Below are 21,419 nucleotides of genomic sequence, written 5' to 3'. Positions count from 1 at the left end.
TTAATCGTCATTCTGTCGCGGTATGCATCGAAGTCCACGAGTTGGATAGAACGATAGAAAGAAAGAGGAGAATAGTCGGTTTCCGCGCGGACTCGTAATAATGACGAAACGAGCCGGCTGCGCAGCCACGTCGACCCACATTTATAAATAGAGAAGGCCTCGTCTCCGTCGGGGTGACGGCGCGGTGTGTGTCACCCCAGGAATACCACGCTCGACCGAGTGACCGACCGCGTCGCTGTGAATGGGCCGTCGTCTCTGCGAAACGGGAAACGACCGGTTCCTCGCGTGAAAAACCGCTCGTAAACCGTTTTCACGCGCGTACTTCTAGCAACTTGCGAACTCTCCCAGGGGTAAGTTTTACGACGTGGATAAAGACGATTAACGTCGATCATTTAGTAACAAATGGCAACACAAGCAGAAGCAGCATGAATGCGTCTTACCGTAGCCTGTTGTTTACCGCTGGTCGTGGTCGTGAATAGAGACGATGGTCAGTTGAGTGGATAGCTGAGGTATCGTTTCAGAATGAGATCTGTATGGTCCTTTCGATGGAAGTTCTTAGTTAACGCGCTGAATGTCACGGTGACCCACGTTATCAGATATTTTGAAATGATTAAAAGAAGATAAATTTCGTGGACTAAAAAATTGCCCATAATGTTAATAACTCAGATAGCAATGTTAAGAAAAGGGGTGAAAATATTTATTAAAATTGTATCTTCATACGATATTTTGGAAAAATTAAACTTTATGTAGGATATTCCAATTTATTACAGCCTAGGGTAAAATATTTTTTTTTTTTTTTATGTGTTAAGATTATTTGAAGATAATTGGGAGCGGCGATGATCATTGATGAATAGAAGGCAAATATTTATGCGAATTCATGTTTAAAATGTGGAACCTAGGTAAATAATCGTTTTATTTACTAAATATTATGACAAGGTCAATCTTATTCTCGTAGATTGCAAACTTTCTAATGTTTCTTTTATAATCTTGTAAAATCGAAACATATTTAAAACATAAAGTTGTGATATCGACTATTACTAATTTTGTCGTGTTTAAATGTCGTTCCAAAGAATTCACCTAAAATTTCAGAAATTCAAAAGAAAGTCATTAAAACGTCATTCTCGGATATCAAAATGTTATTACAACCGTTGACGTAATTTACTCTCCACGCGGAAAACGAGCTCCCGTTCCGCGGACAAGATACTTAACGCACCGTCTCGTTCACCGGACAACAAAGCTATTTATGCCACTTGCTCTGCGAATAGTCCGATTGGCCTGGCTCCAGATGGTATTTTTCACTTCCATCTAGAGGCCGCAAGAGCAAAAATTCATGAGCGTGGTGAAACATATGAAAAGTTGTATTGGTACAGGAAAATCACCGTGGTGAGTCAAACGGTGCTAATATTAGTATGATTGGTTACGTAGAGTGTCGTTCATAGGAACAGCCTTACTATATCGAGAAACGACTATTACGACTACATTAGAGCTTTAAACATAATTAAAAATGTATGTACATAAGAGTTACTAAACATTTAGTGCAAGTATACAAACACTGACAAAAGCATTCTAACGCTTGCATGACACCTCTTATGAATGCACAGTGGCTTACGGAAATATTCGTAAGCTCGTAGAAACTGCTTACTGAAACTGCATGTTGTACGAAACATTTTGAAATCTTATTAACACAGCAACCGAGACACGGCTACGGTTTATATTGGTAATATTACATTGATAAAAATTTGAAACGAATCCGAAGATGTATATAGATGTTATTAGGTATTTATTGGAAGTATATACTTTGCAAAAATCATTGAAGTATCTGAACAATTATCTGTGTTTTATTAATTATGAATTATTTACTATATTAATAAGCCAGAATATTTAGCGAGACTATCTTTAACACAAATTGTATGTTTAAGTTCAGCATTCATGCTGTACGCTAATTTTACAAGTGTATATTTCCAATGAACGCTTTGCGACTCCTACACGTATTTCCGGATTGGTATAAAATTTTATTAATATAATAGCGATAGTCCTGTCTTGTACAATGGGAACGAAGTTTCAAACAATGTCGTATATCACACATAATATATATTCGTAAAAATCGCCTATGGTAACTGTTCAAATACTTTCGCGAGTCACTGCATTATACATATGTATTGTATAAATTCTAATTCCAAGGCCTCGATGCCGGGACGAAACATCTTCGACGTGCAGGTTATGCAACAAATCGATCGTTACTGTTGCTGTAAGTATGCAATAAATTTCCTCCAAATATATAATCAACAAAGTCCATTAAAAATTATTCGTTACAGCTCGATAGAAGGTTAAAAATAAATAAATATCCACAATCGACTGAGATCGATATTTGAACGACAGCTACGCGTGTAAAGATCCGTGGCACGATCGAAGCGTGTGCACGCCGCTTTTGTTGCACGCCTAATGCCGCGCGGTGTCTAATAATGTAGCAAGGCCGTTCTTCTCGCTGTACCATGAATGCCGGCTCGTTACGACACGTTCCGTTGCTCGAAACTCGAGGAACGTCGACAGACGGCCTAACGCGTCCTCATGACGCTCCGATAAATCAGCTTCACAAGCTTTGTCAGGACGCGCGACCAAGCTGGCTCTCATTGTCTTTTATTACACGCAGACCGAGGGAATATGAAAATTCTGAGGAACACGCGACGCGGCCGAAATCGCTGTGAAACACGGCCACTGCGGAAACACGCGGAAGATGAACGTTGTTTGGCGCGCGGACACGTAATGTGCTGTGAGCTTACATTATGTGGCGCGTCGAGGTGCTTGAGGTTTGCGTATTTTGGGTTTGTCATGCTTGTGGTAGTCTTTAGGAATGAGTTGCTGTTGACATGCATTTTTATTTAAATTTGAAATCGAATTGGAATTTTCCTTGGTCTCGTTCCAAGAGTTTTGGATCTATTCTGGCACAGGCAATTTTTGGCACTTAATTTGGACATTAAAATTTTTAATGATATTAAAAGAGGTTATTAATAAACGGCTCAAGATTTGCATTGTTTGGATTTCTTGCGCTCGTAGAAGTTCTTTTTTTTTAAGGATGATTCGTTTGATTTAATTGAATGATTGATTAAAATTTTTATTTGGATTTGAAAACTTGAACTTGGAAATTTGAGAACTTCGACGTGTATGTGAATTTGAATCTTCTTTAAAATTTGAGTAAAAGGTTTGAATTTCATTCTAATTTGAATATCAACCTTTATTTCGTATGATGGAAGTTCAGTGACGCTGCCTTGTATAAATTATTATTTGTTTCTGAAACTAAATTTGATGATATAGATTCATTTCGTATGAATTAATATTTTGGAACGATTTGGGAATACGATACATCAACTGCATTAAACGTTTGGGAATCATATTTCGACGCCCTTCCAATTAATCATTCATCGCCATCCATTCTATGGGATAATTCTCTATGTTCAATTGTTTAATATTTAACAAACGCTAAAATTCTCATGACTCATAGAACAATTCAACGATGATTCCTACAATGTATTTGCTTATTTTTCCACACAAAATTCAAGAAAATGATGATGATTAATGGACCTGGCGTTCATTCAACGTAGTAAAGTAGTCGACTTTCATTGTTATTGTTTGTTACACTAATACGTCTTAGCGTTAATATGTACAAAGAAACAGCGTTGAAAAGCCAGACTTTACGTAAACATTGGTTAAGTATAATACCGAATGCCATTGTCGTTCGTAAGCTGGCATATTTCAAAACCGTGCAATTAACTTGACAGTGGTCCAGAAATATCACTAAACACTACCAATCCGATCACGTGAAAAATAAAACGTCGTTGCCAACAGTTTCCATACGAAACTTTCTTCATTGATTAATCGTCGACCTCCATTCGGCTGAATACCAAAAATCATCGAACTCAGAACGACATTTGCATTCCATCATTTTACGAAATATACATAAATTCACGTTAACCTATCACCTTCGAGCGAGAATGACTCGAAATGTTACTTATGAAAGCCTAACTATTTTATCGATTACCATGTGATTCATTACTTTGAATTGTACTTACAGTCTTTTCGCGCCATTCAGAAACATATTCTCACGTAACGTGAACATTGAGTCACATTTCTTGAATTCAAGTTGCTTTCGCATCGGAACAATTTGAATTCAAGTAACTTCAACTCGTATGGACACGAAGTTCAAATAACATATTCGAATTCAAGTTACTTTTGTCATTTAATTAATTCTTAAAGGTTGCCATAGGTGAAATTTCACTTTCTGCTTTTTTCACTTTCTACTTTGTATCTAATATTGTATAATAGCAAAACATTTAATTACATTTATTTTATTTCATTCGTAACTAAAGTAAAATAACGTTGAACTTCACACATGATAATAGTATCAATGATTTCCTTTGATGATAGCTATTAAGGATTATAGTGAGTTAGCGTATAATTTTATAAAATTTCTTGACATCTTGTGTATTTTTGTCGGTAGTACCATTTACTTGATTTTACTTTTTACTCGTTCTACTTGGTTTCATTTGCTGGATCCTTCAATTTTAGACTTGATGCTATGAAAAGGTTGAAAATCCTCGATGTAGGAAATTTTCATCGTCGATAGAAACTATGGAACTGAACTTCTTCGCGGTAGTCCTCGATGGGTGGCCGTCTGACGATTTATTGGTTGGTTGGTTCGTTTGATAAATTAACTTTGATGAATTACTTTCTCAGCCTTCGAATATTTACCGAACACATTACCGATGGGATGAACGGAGGAAGGGCGTGCGTCACAGCCGGAATATTAAACTAAAGCGGCCGGAAGTGAGTCAACGTTATACGATATTACTCTACGCGATTATGATGTAACACGGGCCGAAATCGAAAATAGTTTCAGCTTTTTCTCTTCTCATCGAATTGACCCGAATGTTTCTCTTCTATGTCAGGTTCCACGATTCTTTTCCGCTTCGTTACGTTAGCGAAACGTTTCCCGTGCATCGTTGGATAATTCAGCGATTTTTCAGTGTTTTGCGATTGCTTAAACGGTACGACAAATAAAGTGAAAGCAGTGTTACCTTGCGTGGTTTTGCCGTGCTCGGTCACCGTCCTCGAATTGTTGTACGATCTGCAAACAGAAGAAACGGAGTTTGTTAGGTCGATCGTTTTGTTCGCCGGGCAAGAACAGGTTAAGCCGTTTTCACGCAACTTTCGCGAAATGCAAATGATAGCGATTTTTTAAAAATATATACGATCCAAGTTGATTTACTGAAATGAGTAAAAATAAGAAACACTTCTGTATAAAAAAAATAATGATCGCAGACAGTCGATGGATAGTTCAGATAAATTGGACATATTTTAGAACCAGGTGAGGGAAGCTTTATAAAAGTGTCGAAGAAAATTAACATTGAAATTCTTGTTCGATCGTGCCGTTCAACGATTAGGCGATTTTATTAGCATATTTAAAATAAATTTTATTGTTCCATCTTATAAAGTACTGTGAGTTTCTTAAGTCTCTCTCACGAGGAAAATCACACAAGTGTTGGAGATATTACTTAATAAGATTACTCCTCTCTCAGTTCAGTACAAGAGAGACTTAGTAAAGTTGTTCAATGTAAGATTATAAATCTCACGTCTTAAATTTCATCATACGTAATACCATTATTAATATTTATCGCCTATAAAATGTTGAAAGTATGTATTTTGTATGCCTCACGTTATTACATCGCCCAAGAATTAAGATTGACAAATCAACCAAAAATTCTTAAGAATGTTCAACATTAAAAATTTTAAAACGAAATACCGTTGACCGGTTTAATGGATAGTAAAAGGAAAAGAATTCAGAATGAGCTTACAGAATAACTTACTGAATAATTATTTTTTATCGTCACATCTTTTCTGACACGTTTTCTGCTTCTTCGAGTCAATACATTTTAATAATTACGTTGCATACAGAAGCATTAAAAACATATCATTTCTAAAACCATTTCGCTGAAGCGTCTCTCGTACTACATTGTAAAAGAATTAATGTTCATAGACTATTACTTACTTTAGTAAAAATATCTAAATTGAATTGAATGAAAACAAATATCTAAATCAAATTGAATGTTGTGACCATAATTGAAACCGATTGAAACTCTATGAAAAGAAACGTTTCGATCGTATCGGCGATTTAATATCGCTACGTTCGAAGAATACTTTCACTGGATGCCACAATAGATAGAAAAATGACAATAGCGATCGTAGAAGCGCGAAATCTCGACGCGGTTACAGGCGATCGACGACTCTTGTTTTACATTAAAAGAACCGCTAACCGATTTGTAACGATGGATCAGTAAATACACTACTAATTAACGTACGCTGTCATGTAAAACGACAATAGCCTTTTACAATGGTTTCTTCACTTTCACAATTCGTGTGATAACAAGCATGAACGACAAGCAAATAGTATTCTACCATGATTCATTTGGAAAGTAGAAACTGCATTAAACTATGTCGACCATAGTTGAACTTAGCAAACAAAAGTCAATGGAAAATATAATCTTAGAATTCTATTCTCTCGTTTCGGTTTATCCTTAATTTATCTTATTAATTTAATAAACATCAATTTTGTTTTAACGTTACTGTTACAGGACATACGAAAAAAGGTATAAGAATTACTAACAGTTTGAATTTTAAATCTTTTTGAGTAATATATTTAACAATATTAAATATTATGTAAATAGGAAATAAAAATATTATAAATATATGAAATCGTAGAAATTAAAAAGAAATTAATTACACAGGGAATAATAATTTAACAATAATTAGCAATGCCCGATCATCGTATAGTCCATTGCTTCTGAACGTTATGTGACATTTGATTGAATTAACTGAAAGAAAAACGACGGATGTACTTAGTGATGCTGACCGTGAACTAACGAAGCCGGGCGTTACGCGTTATTACTCAAGTTCACGGGTCAAAGTTCGAACGACTATGCGTGAGTTTCGTGTATGTCGGTCATGAATGTTTATACCTATGTCGCTTGGCCACGGAACAATTGACCCCAATATATAGGTCGCTTTCCACCAATCAGCGTATATTTCCCTCATATTACTTCCACAAATGTTGCTACATCTATAAATACGTCCTATTAACTAAACTATTTATATTGAAATTTACGATTGATCATTCTTTTGAAGATGGATTAATTTTAATAATACCATTGTGATTAATTCATGTTTATTGTGTTTGAAATTTTTCTTAACTGTTACGTATTATAAAATTCTAGATGCAAATAAAATACAAGAAAGAAAGTAATTGCTTTCGTTTAGATTGTTTTAGAGAATTGTCTTCATTATTGTGAGCTAACTCCTACGATTCTTCAATTCTCTTTAAAGAAATTGCTTTCAAACAACCGTGTTTCATTCGATTAATCCATCTATTATTGCAAAGTTGTAGACATAAACTGAATACAAAAGAAATAAATAATTTCCATCCGATTAATTCAGAATGCTCCCTAGAAGCCTGCCTCCTGTAATTAAGCATTGTAATTAACCGCCCAATCTTCAAACGTTCAAGCTCTTACGAAAAACCATCTCAACTTGATTAACCCTCGTATCGTTCAACAAATGAAAAAGCCTCTTAAACGTAAAAGCCTAACCTGTATAAATGTGAAAACTGCATTACCACTTCCTCGAACGTTCAAACCACTTCCAAAAATATATCAAACCCAGCTTAATACCTCTGCAACGCATCTCCGCTGAACAACCATACATACATTCACCATGCTACCAAGAATATTCATCAGGAAGAACGTTGGAAGGCGAGCCACTTCCATTCGTTGTCGCGAAACCTCGCTAGACAAATGACTCAGCCAGACCGACCTGGTTCAATTTTTAAACCAGCTGAAAAAGCGATGGAGGGGGTGTAAGCGCGAAAAAATCGAGTGCAACGAATGCGTGCATCGACGTCGGGATGCGATCGCACGCGGCCGAGCATCAGAAATAGCCGGCGCGGTAATAAAAGTTCTCGGAAGACGTGCGAACTCGTCGGCTGTCACCAATTATGGAGTTGTATGAGACTCGATGCCGCGCACCGAAATATTGGAAGTAATTGCTGGGATCGTATTACGTGGAATGTAACATGCATGTGGATGCAAATCGTGGAACGAATCATGGTGGAGGATCGGCTGTTGAAAAGTATGTTTGGAGAGTTGGCAAGCTTAGAGTACTAGGGTGCTTTGGGGCGAAACTGAATTTGGAAGAATCCTCAGAACTTTATCATTCTGGATTTTCAGCAAAACTACTCTGGAAGCAATTGTCTACTTTTGAGAAATGTGTAATGGAAATTTTAGAAAATAGAATTATAGGATATAGAAGTAAGAATATATATTAAAATTGAAATGTGTATATGTTTCTTGTATTAAAATTGCTTAAAATCTATCTGAATGATTTTTGCAAATTCCCAAAATTTGTATTTCTTTTTCCGTTTCCGTTGAAATGTTTAATAAACAGCGGGCTGTATAACTTCGTTCGTTTATTTGAAAATACTTATTGTGTAAATGTAGAAATATTATTATTTACTGGAAAATAAGTGAAATTAATTAACACACCATTGTATTTCACAGTAAGCAGTTTCACAATAAGCACGTTAAGTCATTGTGTTTCTGACTTATATAAAGAGACCTTTTATAATGTACCTATTATTCTTTTACATTGTTTCATCTTGACAAAACAATACGCAAATTACTTTATATACATTTCTCAATAATATCGCGTTTAAGCAACTTTCACAAATTATTTCATTCAGTGGGTTAACTAGAAATGAATTCTATTCCTTCTAACATCTTACGCTTTCCATCACTGCGGGAAACGTCGTAAGTAGTTTATAAATTTTACGTTCAATAAACCCAAGCGCGTATCAGAAATTTCATTTTCCGACGCGTACCCTGTAGGAAGCGGAGCTTTATTAAACATCGATCGCGACGTCATTACGGTAAACGCGCGTTTTCGAGGTTTATTGGAAAATCGGTGCAAAGTCTTCGCCGAAACGATCGTTTATGCCGTGGAAGGCGGTCGTAACCGTTCGACGAAATCATTCGACGCACCATGACGTTCCAGAGGTCGGGATTTGAATAAGAAAAGACAGGGAAAGTCGGCTCGCGGCACGATGACACCGAGCGTTCTCCATTGTTTCCATTGTCACTCAGACTCGACACAATCGTCGCTGGACGACAACAAAACGATCGAACAATGGGCAACGAGTCCAGCCACGACTTCCAAGTGAAATTCCATCGTGGCTCTCGTACTCGTTTCGAGGAAAGAGCTGATCGCCACGATAACGAGGGATTCTCGTGAACCTGGCTGCTTTTGCATCATCGAACCAGCTTGACAATCCTCGTTTCGCAATTCAAGCTGCTTCGTTGATGAATCCATCATTCCTACGATTTCTCTTTTGATATGTTAATCCTTTTCCGGTGGAAAGTGTCTTCTTGGTCTTTCTTAGTTTGAAGAATTCGATTTTTTAATTGGTTGTTTCTGCTTCTACTAACTACTATAATCAATCGTTGGCGAATCACTTGATATTTTAGGTGGAGTTTTGTCATTCTCAGAGAAACTTGCTTTGGATCAAGTACCTTCGTCGTTCGAAGAATTTGTTCCTTTCGTTGATCGTCCACGGATTTATCAACTGTATGCTGCAGTATAATGGATTATTAGCGATTGGTTTCGATTAGATTCTTTTGTTGTTCGAAAGATTGTTTTTAATCATAATAATAGGTTACCGACGATTGTTTGTATAATTTATGGAAAATATTGGCGAAAAATAGAAATTTACGTAAGAAAGAAACGCACGGAAATATTCAAGGAGCAGCGACAAAAATACAGGTCACGCAATGGAGGCTTCTTCGAAACTCCATTAGTCCACCTATGCGTCATCGTTCACGAGAATAAAACTGTTTACTCCAACCTAACCGCGAACCAAAATCACCGAAATTTCTTTCTTTACGATCTTCGACACTCAATCACACGAACTACCCATACCATAGCCAAACTTGGAATGCCGCGGTATTTCCCTAAAGGAAGGGAAATTCCCAACTACTGTTCCATAAAATCGCGAAAGCTGCAGCGATAGCGTAATTTTCCTAGTCCATTGAATCGTTTGAACAGCCACTACTCAAGACGCTTTGGCATTCCTTATGGACTCTCGCCAGGATCTCGAAAGTTCCAAGACAATCGGCTCGTTCGAAATACCTCGTTGTCCTCGAGAATGCCTAATTTCGAATAATAGCGTGAAGCGATTCGAAAGTTTCGAAGGGATCCGGTCGAACGACAACGAGGGAGAGAAGTCGACGTGATTTCGTCGCGATTCTTCGAAAAGGGGTGCGAAAGGGAGCGGCGGGAATCTCGGAGGGTGAGAAGAAACCGAGAGGTTGTGGTATTGATCGGTCGCCGGAAAACATTCCCTCTCGACGACCGACTTTTTTCCACGAGACGGAACAAGGAAAACAAGAAAACGGTCGGATAACGTGGCTCGATTTTTGCATGCACGCTTCACAAAAAATCCACCGAAAAAAGAGGGTTGCTAACCTGTTAAGGGGTGCCGTGTTATCCGCTTTACAAAAGATACTGCTATAATAGAGATAACGATTTAACAGTTATAGGCGTTCCAGATACGTTTATATTCTCATCGTAGCGACTACGCATTTAGAGAGTTTTCTTTTGCCGTCCAAGCTTACATCGATCGTCTGTGTCTACTTCAAATTTTTTTCCTGTAATATTTGAAGCCAGACACGTGACGTGCGAATAGGAAGTTGGAGATATACAAGCAGAAGCATTGGAAACGAATTTTAATCTTCTGATAAAAATTTTAATTTTTGTAATCTATCTTTAATCGCTTTTATAAATTCTATCATAATCCAATTATTATACACACACACGCGCGCGCACACACACACATATATATATTAAATAAAATTATCTAATCATTTAATTAATACGAGTCTGATTGTCCAATTTTAATCAAGATTCAGTTTGACAGTTTAATCTTTGTCATTTTTAATAACAGTCTTATCCAAGGCGTAAATTTAAATGTAAAGTTACGAGTCAATCATAAAGTTTCTTTCGAATAATATTCTTGAAAATTACTACGCAGAAGGTTTTTCAAAGTTACAGCTGTATTTTGCATACAATGTACGCAAACTTGCATGATGTGTAACGAAGGGATGCTGTACACACCCTTGACTCGATTAAATGACCCCTAACTCGTGGAATCTGTTTAAAGCTCCGCGTTGCTGTGGATTTACGATACGTCAATCTCTATTAAAAGGCGTGCACAGGGAAGAGTTAAAGTTTCCCTCTCCATGAATAATTGTATCAAGCATCGAGCTACTGGGGTATAAAAGTCTTTAATCTCGACAATGGAGATGAGACTGTGTTTGTACATCGAGTGAAACCAATTTGTGTCTCGGACGTTGACGCAAACAAATATTAGAATATCAGGAAATTTGCAAAAAGGACACTCTCAATTATTATGTCTTAATTTATCTTTTATTTTGTTCGTCTCTTAGCTCACTTAATTTCTTATCTGTTTTGTTCATCTGTCTTTTGAAACCACGAAAATTTTGTTAATTGACAACAATCTAATGAAACTTTTAGTTCATCTTAATTCAACGTTTATCTTGTGTATGCTTCTTACCAAACTATAAAAATTGTATTATCCACAACCCTTTCCGATTGACAAGGATCATCATGAAATTGTCAGTTCGTACATTAATTTAATTGATTTCTTTTATTTCGTTTATCTTTCCTTTCGAGTTATAATAATTCTATATTGACAATAATACGAGTTTCAGTTAGTTAAATTGGTTTTGATACATTGTATACTTTAATATATTCTTGATCAAACCTCTACCACTTTTAATCAGATTATGAAACAAACATTTGCTTTTCTTCCTAAACTTGCTAACCACATTTTCCATCTAAATGTCAAATTACAAAAGTTCTATTAACAGCCACTCCAGACCAACTAGTACAGAACTCTCGATCCATCCCCTACGTCCACCATTTCCCAAATTTCAAATCTAAACAAAGTCAATCGCTCAATCCTCAAACACCCCACACCAACACACCAATACACGCTTAATAAACCCTCGCAAACCATCAGCGAACCCCATACCAAGGTACGATCCTTTTTCCACACAAGCTACAAAGGATGCTCGTATTTAGCCTATCGGAGCAAGGGGGTTGAATTCTCTCAAGGACACGTCAGTGACGTCGTGGAAAAGAGGGAGGGGTGCTATTTTAACAGGCGACCCTGGACGATCGATCGACTCGAATTAACGACGGCGTGTCGACCAATGTGACGGAACACAGAGAAGTATTTCGTGCTGCTTCCCATCCTTGGTGATTTGGCACCGCGCGGCCACGCGAGGTCGTCGAACTCGGGGCGTGACTGACTCCGCAAGAGGGTAACTTCAACCACCATGGCGAACTTCTACTTCGCGCGGCCGATTGATCGACCGCCCGATGGGAGTGTGGGCCCCGTATCTCGAGGATTTATCTAGCGCGGACCCCCACTGAAATTTCCAACTTGAACTTCCCTGTTTTGCATCCAGAACGCGTGATTCCCACGATAACGTCGATCATTTTTTGTTAAGGTTTGAATTAGGCTCGTGGATAGAAAAATGGGCCTTAATGAGCGGTTTTAACGTCTTAAGCATCGAACAATGGAAGCGGTAAGTCATGCAAATGCAAGGAATGGAGATTTTGAATGGGAAGAAAAAACACATTTGTATTCGTTCCGATACTTATGGCAGTTGTTCCTTGAATGTTGTGGACTTGTAGCGTTAATGTAGTTTATGTAGTTTATCATCTTAACTTCTTTATTTCTTCATATTTCTCGAAAATTAGCGTTTTCAGATATGTGAATTTCAATACAAACTATATTTCGGCATTGGAATTAAGTTTCCAGATAAATTGGATCATATTATGATAAGATAATTAAAAAATTTCAATCTTTTTGTTGTATTTATATGTATGGAATATATAAATACACCAAAAGTGAAGAAGAGTAAAAAATAAAAATATGGAACATACAGATGTATCATACAAGTTGTTCGTGGATGATATTTCATGGCATTTCCACTTTCTTTTGTTCCGTATAGACATAATACGCGATCCCATAAAATCAAGCAAGTCTTCTAGAATCTAAGGTTACGGGTACTTTAAAATAGAACTACACGCTCGAAGTCTTTTTCCAGAAACCAGTGTCACAAGCCATTCGAGAATCTTCGCGACATAATAACACTGTGTCATTCTATTTCGTACAACAGAGATCGTGAAAATGAGATCCATTTCTATCGATGTTTTCTTTATATCATTCATAAAATTATATTTTATGTCATCAAACAACATATTATTGAAACTTAAATACTGAGGCTATTTTTAGGACAGAAACTTCCAAAATTCTCCTCCCAACGATAAAGGAAGATAATGAAAAAAAGAATTAAAATTCGCAAAGAGAATCAGGAAGAGATAAAGTAAATGTAACATAATAGAAGATAAAAAGATAAAGTAAATATAACATAATAGAAGATAAAAAGATAAAGTAAATATAAGATCGAAATCAAATAATTAAATTACCTTCGCTAATCATATCACGTACAGTCCTGTCCATAAATCGTACGCTTGCTTGTATTGAGCAAAATGATTGTTAGAGTGTACGCATGGTCTTTTGGATTATTTACCGAATACTTGGTCGAATTAAAATATGCAAGTTTTTATACCATCAAATAACCTGTATTGTGAAATAAAGTCAGCACTTACGTCAAATGTGCAGGTGATTATGAAAGTGGCCTAAATCAATAATGAAGAAGAAAATGAATTTGTCGCTCATTTTTCTTCGCGTCTATTTGCATTATAATAATCTGAAATCATCTTTGCAAAGCTCTTTTGTAAAAATTCAACTGCTGGAGCGAATTGGTTGTTGCATCGTTTAACAGAATTCAGTTCATACGTCAAACGCAATACTTTTAAATATCTCGAGACGAAAAATCTGTGACTTAGGCCACTTTCATAAACACCGACACAAATCTCAAAATAATGGACGAAGCAATGTGAAAAGAATTTTTTATACAAATATTTAATCTTAACAAAATCGTCTTGCACAAACTAGGCAAATGACTTATCGACGGAAGTGTATATTTTTCATTTTATTCTATGTCTTCCGTATCATTCGTCAAATTATCTGTAAACAATATTTAATTCTAAAAAAAATCGTCTTACACAAACTAGGCAAATGACTTATCGACGGAAGTGTATATTTTTACTTTATTCTATGTCTTCCGTATCATTCGTCAAATTATCTGTAAACGATAAAAAAATAATTTTATTGTTGAACACTAACCTCTCTCGAAACTTCTTCCCTGAACAATCGAAAAAAGAAAGGAAGAATGAAAAAGGCTCAGAAGAAAAAGAAACGACAGAAAGAAATGAAGATACTCTGAATTTCTCTCGTATCCCGAGTTTCGCTCCATTACACGCGGCTAAGGATGCATCAAAGAGAGCCGCGACGCCCTAAAAGCTGGCGGATCTCGATTTCTGACCACTCTCGAATTCCCCGGAAGCCTTTGGGGCCGCGCGGCCGGCGAGAACGCTTTCAACCCTCTCGCGCGAGCACGCGGAGCCACGCCAGCCCGGAAGGCGGTTTGTAACGTGGGCGGAAAAGCTCAGATCAATATCAAGCGCGAATTGGAACGTTACGTGGTGAAAATCGACCCGTGACCTAGTGTGGACCCGCCCGTAGGTGCCGCGCTGCCGGTGGCGCCATCCGAAACATCATTTCTTCACACAAAGCCTTACACATGTAAACACACGTACATATAAAAGCGAAATATTCGACGACCTACGTCTAGGACGTCTACGTGGAGTAATTCAACGGGTTCCCTCAACGTCTTAATTTCGTCGCAGAGTTTGTTGAAGTCTCCCATCACCAACGCTGCAATTTGGTTAATTCTCATCCAGAGTTCCTGGCACGCTTTTAATTCCCATGAAAGGAAATTCTCGTTAGCACATTCGTTACTACTAAAATACAATTATCTATTCTTCGAACTGTAGTTTTCTTTCTTTTCTTTTCCTTTTTTTTTTTTTTTTATTGGAGATGCATTTATTTTAAGTGACAGAAGAATGAAAATCTTTTACTGTTCTTTGGCGGAGAAAGAGAGTAATTTATTTTAGCGAAGAAGAGGGAATAGTTTATTTTATTTACGATAAATGGATGAAGTTGGCAATTAAAATGTGCTTGTAAGTTCTTTTTGCAGGAATTGTACATAAATGGAAAAAGTACGGTGAAGTTGTTTGAAGATTAAAATTGAGAATAGAACTGCGTGGGTTGGCTTCAGATCGTTTGTTAGTAGAATGAGTAAGTGTCTGGTCAGGCGAAGGACGAAGAGCGGGACCTGTGTGAATCGAAGAAGCGCGCAACGGAAACGATTGATGTGGGCGTTAATTGCGTGGATAGCAATTATAATGAATTGGAAATAAAGGGGTTGCAGGTTTTATTGAAGAATAATATAAAGATATATGAAATTATCCTTAATCTAGAAACTATATTAAGTCTGTGAAATATAAGCGACACAGCTTTCGTTTTCTTATCGAATAGATAAGATAACAAAGATTATTGCTAATTATGCAATACTCTCATTGTTTTCATGTTTCTTTCATGGAATTGCTTGCTATTAATATTTGCTTTCTGAATCTTCCTGCACAATTATTTACGATCTAGTAATATTAGCCAATTGAATAGGTGATCAATTTTATTGCACGAATAATATTATTACAATATTATAATGTTAAGAGTATAATGTATAGAGAAATAAGTAAATTTAACTAATTCCAAACATGGTAAATATCAAAAGTCCACAGTTTTCATGTAACAAGAATACATTTCTTGTATTTATTGACAATATTTATTTCTAAAATCTATATTTACCATTTTATTTTCTCAATTCGTTTAAAACCCACGCCTAATCAGAAGACTATAAAGTATAGGGATAGAACTGTCACAATTAATCCGTCATATTTTCTCCGCGTCCTAATCAATTTTATCGTGGTACTACCGCCCCAAATACCAACTTCCTCTCCAGAACAAAAAGGTTCATCAGGAAAGGTCGTAACAATATAGTTTCATGCGCCAGTGTGTATCGCATAATGGGTGGCAACTTACGCTCCAGCTCCTTATTTGCACGAGGAAAGTTCCGTGTGCACATCAAGGCAACATATGCGATGCGAAGGAAGACGTGGAGGATTACTATTAGAATAGACCTAACATTAATTCCGCGTGCGGTAGATTAGGATACTCTCTAGGTTTCCCCTTCTGCCTCTATTTTCCCTCGATTTCTCCGTTAAATACGTGGATTATTTACTTTTTCGGAGTCTTTTCTTCTCTTCTGCGTGCTTGTATCCGACGTAAAATAATTTCATTCATTTTATTTTCTCGAGCAATTATTATTCTCTTTCTACCATTATCATTCTTTTCTATTATTATTCTTTTCTAAACTCTACTATACTGGTTCTTTGGATCTTTCTCGATCCGGTCTTCTTCATTTATTCCTCCAAAGTCTCTTAAATTTTATGCAGCATATGCAAAAATTCCTTCTGTTTGTTTAAATATGAGCCTTGAAACATAAAAATGGAAAGATTCAGAAAGGTCAGAAAGGTTACAATGACCAATGACTAAAATTGGTCAATTAGTAATTTTCCATGGAAATTTTTATAAATTTGCCACATTTTTGGATACTTGAGTAACTCTTTTTGTAAAATATATAGACGGAAGATTCTTTTTCTTCTTATACCGCACGTCTTCTTCATGCAACTTTTATTTTCATTTGTTGAACGCAAGTTTTATGTTTCAGTTATTAGCAGTTCTAACGTTGGATATTTTTGCAAGTAACAGCATTTTTGTTAGAATCTCTTTCTAATCCTCGTAGGGCTTCGATTAATTCTATTTGGGCCTTGAAGTTGTATAGCTTTTTGCGGTGCACGAAGTTTGAATAACAATATATGCGTTATATTAATACGTGTGTAATATTGTAACAACGATATTTGTATATTACGTATATAATGAAGATGCTAGGTTTCCGTTTGGATCGATCGATACTGTCGTGCAACTACGATATTTAAATTTTTCATACGTATTGCTTTTGACCCCCTCTGGGAATTGTAATTTGAAAGGTAGAAATGAGACACAAAGCAATATCAACGTGAATTAATGATATACGAAGATACCGTATAAGCTCATTAGCATACAGAATGTGACAGATGGGAATATCAATTGTACTTTCATTAGAACATTAATGATGCATGACCGTATCGCTTAAAGACGTATCATATTCCAATTAGATATTCATCATGCATAAAATATTGGTAGCAGTTTATCTGGAAATTATTCTCTTTGGAAAACTCTAATACCTTCGATTAAAATTCGAGCTAAGTAATAATCAATTCGAAATAGACAAAAATAAATAAAAATAGTTAATATTTACAACCATGAGTAATAATGGAATCATTAACAATCTCCATTCGCAGAAAAATGTTTGTGGTTTACGCAGTAAGAAGCTTGTAGAGCAAAGAATACACTCAAAGTGGATTATACCGGTTGCGGCCGGACAAGGCGTATCAAGTTCACTCGTTTGAAATGAAACTCGCATGGGCACACTTTCATTCGAGCGTACTCAAGGAAGACTAAACACAGCAAAAACACGTCAACTTTTTAAACAATTGTTTATACAATAGATAACAGATGTACGAAGTGCTATGGAAAAAACTAGGAAGAAAACAAGGGGCCAGACTTAACGAAGATTACGGCAATGCGTGGAACTTTTTCTCATTGCATTCTTATTTCTTACGTAGTATAATAATTCTTACAATGATAAAACCTGTGTGCTGAATCTTAATAATTTCTCGAAATTTACGTTGACAAAAAACAGGTGTGAAATAGTGCAGAAAAAACTGGAAGAAACAAGGCGCTCTGCGTGGATAAAGATAATTATCACTTACATAAGCGAGAGCATTGAAACAGCTACTTGTTCGTAAAAAAAGCTGTGAAATACTAGCAAAGAAAAAAGATGGAAGAAACCAAAAAGATTTGTATGAAGATTGAAAAAAGAAAAGAATGCGCAGACACACGTTATGCATAAAAATAAAAAATACGAGAAACGATGCTCTAATTGTAAGTTTTTTGAGCAGCGTATATTCATGAAACTCTTGAAATATATTCGCAAGTCGCTATATATTCTTCAACTTTGCTTTTTGTTTTTTTTGAAGTCAACGCCTCGTTCCAATTTTCACCAATCCCTTGACCGACTTTCACTCGAATGCTCGAAAAGGACGCTTTCTGCCTACAAACCACACTGCCTTATCGTCAACTACCATCGATTTCCTCATCGAGACGAAAGGAAAGATGAAAATCATCGTTGCCTGGAAATCGAATGAATTTCTCAGCCACGTCTTCCGGATTCCATTGTGTTATTGAAACACTGTCATTGACGTAACTATGGCTGGGTCAAGGTTCGCAGGTTCCATTATCGATCTTACTGTATTTCTAATGAACGCTGTTCTGTCACCGTATTCTGTCTCGCGCAGTGGCGACACGTGTGTAATTACTAAAAATAAATGGTTTTCGACGAAACGGTGCTCCTTCGAAACGAACTAGTTGAAATCGTTTAATTATAATTCCACTAATGAGGTAATTAAGGAAGCTCGTTTTTCATTTAATAAAACATGAAATCCAAAAATCCAATAATAACGTGACGACTCGCGAGTCAATCAATTTTTAATGAAACAATATTACATAGGAATTATTGCATAGAGCAATCGAGTTAGCTCTTTCAGATGAAAGTCTATTACGATTATACCGAAGAATTGATCGAATGAAGCCAATTTATTTCGTGCGTTATATTTCCTCGACAACTCTCTATATATGCTTAAGGTTATGATCGTAATACGACGAATGCCAACGATTGTATTTGAAATATTGCACGTTGAAATAAATGATTTAATTTTGCAAATTAACCATCCAGTCACGAACGATGTTGAAATCGCCTTCTATTAGACATATTGTGCTAATTTCATCAGGTCACGCCATTTGTATGTTGCAAGCTAATACAAAAAAGAATATTTCCCTCTTCTTCCTTTATTTTCATTCTTTTTTCTTGCTGCATTGAAAATCTCCTAATGATAAACCTATACAAGATATGTATTTTGTTCGCGAGCTCGTACAGAAAAATATGAAAATCGCTCGCGACTCGAGACTTAGGTAAGGCAAATCCATCCAAGACCAATTTTTACAAAACTCACGATTCCTCGCCTACCGCAAACCTTAAATGATCGAACAGCGAATCTTGGCAGACGCAGCCCTTAGAAAACCTATAAAACAGAGCGAAACGTTTGGAGTGACTCTCGATTTCTCGGTAGAACCGGTCGAGTTTCGAGAAAACGTTCTCGATGCGGCTGGAAAGGGGGCGTAACCTCTTCGAAGATTTACTTCCGACGGCAGGGTATACGCATTACCTGGATGCAATTTATTGCCAGCAAGCACACATATACGTGCAACTCCATTGAATAATAGCGCATTACCCGCGTGTTGCGGTCGTGTACACTCGCGCGCACACGGAGGCCATACTAATTCCTTGTATAAATAAAGGACTTATCTGCGACCTGCACTCGTTCTCTAGACGTTATGATATACTAACCTCATTAGCATGAGGCGCAGCGAAGAAGTATGGCTTCAATAACGGCGACGCTGCGTGAGGATCGATGATGCGGTTGAAAGCAACTCTTTGTGTATTAGATTCGTTTGAACGATCGATTGTCAGTGTTTCTGATATAAGAAACGAGTAATTTAGCTACTTAATTGTTTGTTGACGATTGAAGCGAGTTTGATCGTAGATTTGATACTGATCTTAATGGATCTTATGGTTATTTGAAAAATATTGAAGATTAATACAATTTAGAGTAGAATTTAGACGTGGGAAGCACTGTTGTATTATTAACATCAGATTAACTTTTTTTTATCTTTTGTTTTATTCATTTGTTGAGAGTTAGGCGACTATAGGTAGCTGTAAGTTTTGGGAATGGTATTCGTTGAACGTAGTTCTAGTTAATTCTTTAATGTAATTGTTGCGCTTTTGTTATAACCTAAAAATGTTGTAGAAAATAAAGTATGACAGAAATACGATTTTTCTTCAAAATATTTCTCTCGCAAGATATTTATCTTTTAAAATAATCCGCCTTCTCGATTATCATCGTTATCTACTTTTTCCATAAGTTGCTTTATTATAAGCTGCTAAATTAAGTCTAATTTATTCCTCGATAATAACGATAATAGATAAACGATAATAGATACGCTGATTCACAAATAAAAATATCTAAGAAACAAACGTTTCATCACAATTAATGATTAGCACTGTATCGTAATGAGTATCAACGAAAGCTTTCTTTGTCCATTTAGTAAAGGTGTTCAATTAACGTATCTTCCACCTGCTGTAATATAATGTTTGTAGATAAAACATGTATAAGGCAAACAAGTACGTACGTGTATTACAAATATAGCACATTATTCATTATAGATGAATGAATGAAGCTCATTAAATATTTCTACAAAGACATATGAAATTAAATTTCACACTGAGAGTAGAGATTCTAAAATCTATAGTGATCGAACAATTTTATATACTTCTTAGTAAATAATATAAATTCTTAAAAATGTATAACGTATATTATGACCACAATTCTTCATGAACGCACAATTCATCCTTCTAATAGAAGTCATCTTGTCGATCATCGTGTCAGTTGTCTTATCCGGCTTCCAAGTTACTTGCAATATTCCCAATCCAATCCAGTCAAATACGAGTCCCGTTAAAGTGTCGAATCGACATGAAAATTCACGATCCTATGACACGCGTGTAATTAATAATCGTGTGTCATTCCAGCCTCAAATTACACCAGCTGCATCTGTCACCGTGTGTTATCGGTACCGTTACCTTTTTCCTGCTATCGCTCATTAATACCGCTATTACCGCGTTGTATCGACCTATTATCGTATATCTACTGTTCGTTCCGTTATCCCTGTGAACGCCAATTCTTTTCTTTGCTCGACTTTCGAGTTGGAAATTATCACGTACAAATAAGAGAATACAATAGTTTAGAGGTGTGATACGTTAACGGTGTAATATTACCAATATGTAAATCATTTAAAATGTAATTCGAGATTCGCGAAAGGTTCCAACAAATAACGAAGAACTATTGGGTTGGCAACTAAGTGATTGCGGATTTTGTTATTACCACCTAATGACAACATCTGCAATCACTTAGTTGCCAACCCAATAGTTACCAAAACCATCATACAGCTAAAACAGCTTAGAGGTATAGCGTTTACTCTACAGTTG

General features: G+C 36.4%; 1 protein-coding gene and 1 long non-coding RNA gene across 2 annotated transcripts in view; one reads left to right on the top strand and one right to left on the bottom strand.

Moving 5' to 3' along the window:
• The window catches only part of LOC138179976 (protein Tob1), a 123,125-nt gene that overhangs the window by 89,838 nt on the left and 11,868 nt on the right, over positions 1–21,419 (bottom strand). The window contains exon 2 of the mRNA XM_069113294.1: positions 5,073–5,122. The gene's annotated coding sequence lies outside the window, so the exon portion shown is untranslated. The remainder of the gene's footprint in view (positions 1–5,072; positions 5,123–21,419) is intronic.
• On the top strand, positions 1,078–2,651 carry LOC138180003 (uncharacterized). Its single transcript, XR_011173181.1, has 3 exons — positions 1,078–1,383; positions 2,182–2,248; positions 2,316–2,651. It is a non-coding gene; the product is annotated as an uncharacterized LOC138180003 (long non-coding RNA).

This window comes from Bombus flavifrons, chromosome 5 (assembly GCF_040668555.2).
Source record: "Bombus flavifrons isolate JBK064 chromosome 5, iyBomFlav1_principal, whole genome shotgun sequence".
Taxonomy (NCBI): Eukaryota; Metazoa; Arthropoda; class Insecta; order Hymenoptera; family Apidae; genus Bombus; species Bombus flavifrons.
This window is presented reverse-complemented; position numbering and strand designations above follow the sequence as displayed.